Genomic DNA, 6000 nt, shown 5'->3' with positions numbered 1-6000 from the left:
TTTCTTTCAGCTTTTGAATACATTCTTAACCTTTCACAAATTGCAACCATACGTTCACGAGGAAATACGGAGGCAACCGACAGCGGCTGGCACGTAGTTCGGGGGTCGTAGAAAAGGGCAGTGGGCAGATGCCCACTTCTTTCAGAGTGAGTGAGTGGAACACGGCAGGCGTGGGAGCCGGCAGGTGGGCAGACCCGGTGCTGCTGCTCATCCCTGTTTGTACACAAACTCCCCTCCCGGGCAGACTCTACCTGACGCTCACGTGACCCGTATACCTCCTCAAAGTCATAATTGTGAAACTGGGCACGTGTCCCAGTTGGTTGGCAACTGACTCCGCTCGGTCACCCCTGGAGCCGCGGGTGACGCAAAGGTGAATAAGGACAAGTCGGGGCGGGGGAGCTGAGAGCGGATCTTGGAGGCAGGCAGCAGGCTGCTCGGGAGCAGCACATGGCCCGGCTGCCACCGGCCTCCCTGGGAGCAGCTGCGGACATTTTCCCTGGCGCTGAGAGGCTTTGCTCCCGGCCAGAGCTGGCTCGGGGTGGGGCCTTATTTACACACACCCGCCTGGCTGAAGGAGTGCTGCTGTCGCTTTAAACGGCTCTTACCGGATAACCTGCTCTTTCCTGTCTGCGGCAGAGAGCCCCTGCGCCCAGGGCTCCCCACGCACGCCAACCTCGTGAGCTTGGAGCATCTTCTGCCCACGCCAGTGGCGAATCGAGGCTGACAGAACAACAGCTGATTTATTATTATCTGGGGGTGGACCGTCCAGCAGAAATACAACAGCGAGGAGCGTGCTGCGCCCAGAGGCCCCTGCTTTGTGCGCTCACATTGTTTTCCATCGCACAACAGCACGCCGGAGGCCACTGCAGCTTTTTCCAGCAAAGCTGCGATCAGGGGGAGGCTCTCCTGCCGGGAAGCCCCGGAAGAGGGTCGGTGTGACGGCAGCCGGGGCACGGGCAGTGCACCCGGAGGCAGCAGCATGACTGGTGAGTGCCCTGGAGCCCGCCCTTGCGTCCCATTATTGGGGGTGATTGGGGAGGGAGTGGGGGCAGCGTGGCAGTGCCAGGTGAGCGAGGGCGGATCAGGCGAAGGCTGCAGCAGCAGCCAGGAAGCTGCTTGGAAGAGACACCTGCCCATCCTGGCACGCACAGGACGCGCTCAATGCAGCTGCAAGAATGAGGCATGCACAGTCCTCGCAGGAGTTTTATTTATGTATTTAATGCGATTTTATATAGCGCGAACATTACCCGAAGGTGTCAGAGCGCTTTACAAAAGAACCAGTTGCGATACATAAGGATTTAGGATTACATGAGTTACATGAAAGATACAAACAGAAAAAAATTGCAAATGTACAAGTTGTAAAGTCACACAGGGAAGGGATACAAATATAAACAATTACAAATGTACAAGTTGTAAATTCACTCAAGGAAGAGATACAAATGGATAAACTCTAAGAATCACATAGGAATGGTAGTGAGTACAAAGGTCTACTACATATACTAGTGGTTAGAGTTATCTCTATGTATGTATATATACACATATACAAAAGAGAGCCTGACAGCTGAGTTTATGCGACGAGAAACGCTAATTTGAAGCGCGCGTGCCAGCGTAGCCTGGGCATGCTGCCACACAACATTTACGAGGGGGAGTCACTGATGCCTGCCTTACAATTTTCCGTCTCCTGTTTAATTTCCGTTCGGCCAGGTGCACTTTGATGTGGAAAATGAACGTGCCTTCCTTTGCACTTATTGTACCCCATCTCCTGGACTTCCGTGCTGTGCGTGCTCTGGATGCATGCGCGCGTGCAGCTCCAGGCAGTGCTTTAAGTGGCCTGCTGCCCAGGGCCAGCGTGAGAGGTAAACAGAGCAGAGGAGGCGTTGTTGGGGGTTGGCGTCTTTCTTCCTCCCTCGCTGCTCTGTCACAGTGCTTTCTTTCTGGTGTGAGGCATGAATCAGACGAGCCTCCCAGAGGTCAGGCGGAATCTACTCCCCCGGGGCAGGAGATGAGGGCCACTGAGCAGCAGCTGGTGCTTGTTAGTGCCATTTCCACCGCCCTGCTTCTTATGTTACTGTCGTGTGTTCAGAGAATTATTATATTTTAGAATAAAGGTCCAGCTGTATCCGTTTATTAATTGTGTACTTGCCACAAAACACTTTTATAGTATGTGTGATATTGTTGGTTAACTTCATGGTCTTCAATGTATAGACCTCGGAAGGTTGGCAGACCCAATCGGCCCTCACTTGGTTCAAACGTCTGACACAGACAGACCTCCGAGGCAAGTGGCCGACCTACTTTAGAAACTTCAACATGGCCTTGAGAAGGGCTCGTCTTTGCAGAGCTAGGATGGCAACTTTCTTGCAAGGACTTGCTGTCACATTTATAGAAGTGCGGACTAGCGACGGGTGTTGCCTTGGCAACTATAACACCTCACAGGGCAGATTATTTGTTAAACCTTTCGAAATGCCGCTCTTTCTTTACTGTACCATAACAATTGAGTAGAGTACTCCTCACAGGAAGCTGCATGGGGGGGCGGGGGGGGTCTGTCTGAAGCACGTGTGTTTTACAGCCAGTAGCAGCGAGTCTTCAATTGCTCTGCTTTCTCTGGAAGACTTTTGCTACCTCGTGGTTGCAGGAATAGAGAGACTTTTCAAATATGAATGTTTCAAGGAGTGTGGAATATTTGATTAAAGACCGCATCCTTTGCTTTTAGCTGGTCACATGTCCAGGAATCAGATGGTTTCCAAGTGTCTGCGTCAGGGAGAGAGAAGGGTGGGATGTCCTGGGAGCCGGCAAAACAAGGCCTTATAGCTGGATGACGGGGCTAACTCCATAGGTGTCAGACCTGACAACTTAAGGCAGACCTAGCCAATCATCCCACTGCACCATTTGCTGGAAATTCAAGCCCCTGCGTATAATAAGCGAAGCCTTATGCCTTTTAATGCAGATGCTGACTAAAAAGTCAGGCTATGCGGCCACTATGCTACCCGTGTTCTCCAAGTTAAACACCAGGGGGTACTTCTAAAGAAGATTACTTTCTCTCCAAAGGTCAGATGCCATTTCAGAGGCAGCGTTTGAAAGACTTCTGTAACAGTCAATCATTGTTCATTCAACAAAGGCAGAAAGAAGCCACGAAGGCGCCGGAGGCAGTTTTGTTCATATTCTTTAGTTTTGCTTTTATTTTTGAAGGTGAGGAGGCGTGCCTAGCTGCTACAGCTGTCGATTCTGGAACTGGAGAGTTTAGTTCGAACCCTGGCCTCGAACCCTATGATTACGGCCACCTCACTGTGCCTCCTAGTCCCTCTCATAAACACAAAAAAAGCGTAACTTTCGGTTTTCGTGCAAAACGCTCCCGTGTCCTGGGGCCACGTTCGCCTATATAAAACTGCTAATAATAATAATTAAAAAGAAAATATATCAGAAATGTACACCAGTTAAAAAACTTTATTGCATGATTTAAAAAAAAAATCTTTGCAGGGAACAAAAGATAACATGTTTAGCTTCTTATTACATTGATACAAGTATAGATAAAAAAGTAAGACTTATTGTAATTAGTAAAAATAAGATACTGGTCCAACGGTGTCAACTAAGCAAATCGACTGAGTCCTCGAAATGTTCAGTATCGGTGGAAGGTCACCCCAAGTTCAGCAGCGTCTCTTTTATATCCCATTGCTATCCATTCTATTCAATTGACTTTTATCTCAAACATCTGTCACCCAGAGAACCACTGACTGAGTCCGCGTGGGCGCTAATAAAACAGCGCAAACATTTTCTCACGTGCTAACCTTCCCTGATCTAGGACACAGTAACACAGGCTTCTGTGTGGAACCCATTATAAACAGACACTACCCATTGAACCGTCAGGACCACGGGCCAAGCATTATATGCAAACACCATTGTCTCACTGTGGTAGGTTTAATTTACATTATTTGCAACATACTATGCTACACGTGTATTGAAAATACGCCTAGAATATGATGCCATGCAGGGAACTTTGAAAGGAAAATAAATAAAAAGTTCCAAGTTAATTGAATAGCAATTTTTTTCAAAACAGGAAAAACTTATACATAAAAGTCCTCACAGCACACAGGTTGCAAGCAAAGTACAAAATAACGCACGCACGGGCAAAACAAGGTAGACGACCAATACGAGGTAAAATAGTTATGATAGGTCAAAAAAATCAAAAGGATAGAACAATTTAACTACTGAACCTTGAACTTAGTCCTGCCCAAACATCCTAAATAGTCCCACCAATAGACTATTCTGAAGGGTAAACATCACTTACAACGAAACTTTTACAACGCACTACCATTACAACGCGGTCATTACAACGCAAACTATTACAACGCATTGCGCTGGGGGGCGCTCTAGGATAGGGAATACGTTTAATTTACTATCCAACACCTTCCCTAGTGTCCACGGGGACTGGAGTTGGAATAGTAAATTAAACTATTCACTATCCAGCACCCAAAAGCGCTATGCGTTGTAATGGTATGCGATGTAAAAACCGCTACTTAGGAATTTGTATAGACAAAGCATTGTCTGTCACGTCTTATATTTTTAAACAATTTAACACTTTCATGGAAGTTGCTTGAGGTACTACTAAAAACCTAATGGTCAAAGGCGGAAAGTCAGAAATTTCCTGCCATGTTCCTCCCACATGTAGAGCAAAGAAAATCTGTACCAGCCGTAGTTTTTCTGACCAACTTATATGATTTAAATTTGCATATGTGGACTTTTCAGCAGATGCAAGGTTCTACATGTGATACAAATATTTATCAAAGCTGCAAACCTCCTTCTCTTACATATCCAGTAAACTGGATGTGTTAACACTTTGGAGACACACTTACCCCTGCCTTTGAAGGCTGGAACACATTTGTGGGCATATAATGGTGGGTAACTATTTACCAGGGGTATACTAGTAGTTTGCATAGGTGCTTGTCTACATTTGCAGGTTGCCTCACAAAGGGATACCCAGAAATCTGGCCTAACAAGTAACTTCTAGATATAGCAGTTTTGTCATATTGGGGTAACTGTATGGTCATAGCTATTGCTGGTGGAGCAGGTGCAGTGTCACCGGGGCGGCTGTGCCTTCTGTACCCAATTGTTTGACTGTATTTCACTTGATGAAGGTGGTTTGTCGGGGTTCATAGTCACCTTCGGGCCCATGGCACCACTGTTAATGCGCTGCTGGATTTTAAAGTTCACCTTGCGAATGTAAAATTCCACCAGTTCTGCTTCTTCAAATCAGGATGAGCATATTTATATTTGAGAAACTATTATTTTGTGTAGTTAATTTGATATTCTCAGCCCTGCCAAGTATCACGCATCAGGCGTTCGACTAACGCATTTCAGTGTGGTGATCCGCATCACCCCACTGAAATGGAAAGTCACACATAAATGCATAGTGCAGCCTCGGCTGTGAAGCACCAATAAACAATGCGGACTGAAAATAAAGCTGAATTTAGCAGCAGTGCTCCATGTGCGCTGCTCCTAGCAGGCTTAAGGACTGGCTAGCTGCAGAGCAACAATGTAACAATATTACCCGTCGGCATTGCTGATAAATGACATCAATGAGAGTGCCACCGCGAGTGGGTGGTTGTGGGAGGGAGGCTGAACTGGTAATGGCAGAGCTCTGCAGAAAATTTTGAAGTAAATGAAAATGCAGATACCCGCGACCGCCCGGATCTGACAGCGGACTGAGGCGGCCGATGGAACTCTCATTTATTGCTGAGTGTCACTTTGAATCATGCCATGACGGATGACATTTGCCACGGGAGTCGTTGTGGCCTCGAGGCGACCCATACCTAATTGCTGCACCACTCTCGCCTCACAAAGTGAGTAAGTGACTACTTTTCAAGTGATCCTAGGATAAGAGTGTAATTCAACGTAATAGGGAAGCAGTTTCAGATTGACACCAAGGAGCAGTGATGGCAGAGATGGGCACTTGACTCGTCGTATGCATATAAGCTCATAGAGTCCCTGACGGGGGAGGGGCGCTGG

At 47.2% G+C, this 6000-nt stretch overlaps 1 protein-coding gene across 3 annotated transcripts in view; it reads left to right on the top strand.

The window, feature by feature from the left end:
• The first annotated feature begins 311 nt into the window (after window positions 1-311).
• The window catches only part of STAMBPL1 (STAM binding protein like 1), a 281826-nt gene continuing 276137 nt past the window's right edge, over window positions 312-6000 (top strand). Inside the window, exon 1 of one of the 3 annotated variants that reach the window (XM_078642881.1) lies at window positions 312-986. The gene's annotated coding sequence lies outside the window, so the exon portion shown is untranslated. The remainder of the gene's footprint in view (window positions 987-6000) is intronic. The other 2 variants (XR_013594758.1, XM_078642880.1) reach the window with 2 other exon arrangements.

Source organism: Lissotriton helveticus, chromosome 5_1 (assembly GCF_964261635.1).
Source record: "Lissotriton helveticus chromosome 5_1, aLisHel1.1, whole genome shotgun sequence".
In the NCBI taxonomy this organism is placed as follows: Eukaryota; Metazoa; Chordata; class Amphibia; order Caudata; family Salamandridae; genus Lissotriton; species Lissotriton helveticus.
Note: the sequence above shows the minus strand (reverse complement) of the source record. Positions and strands in the feature narration are given on the sequence as shown.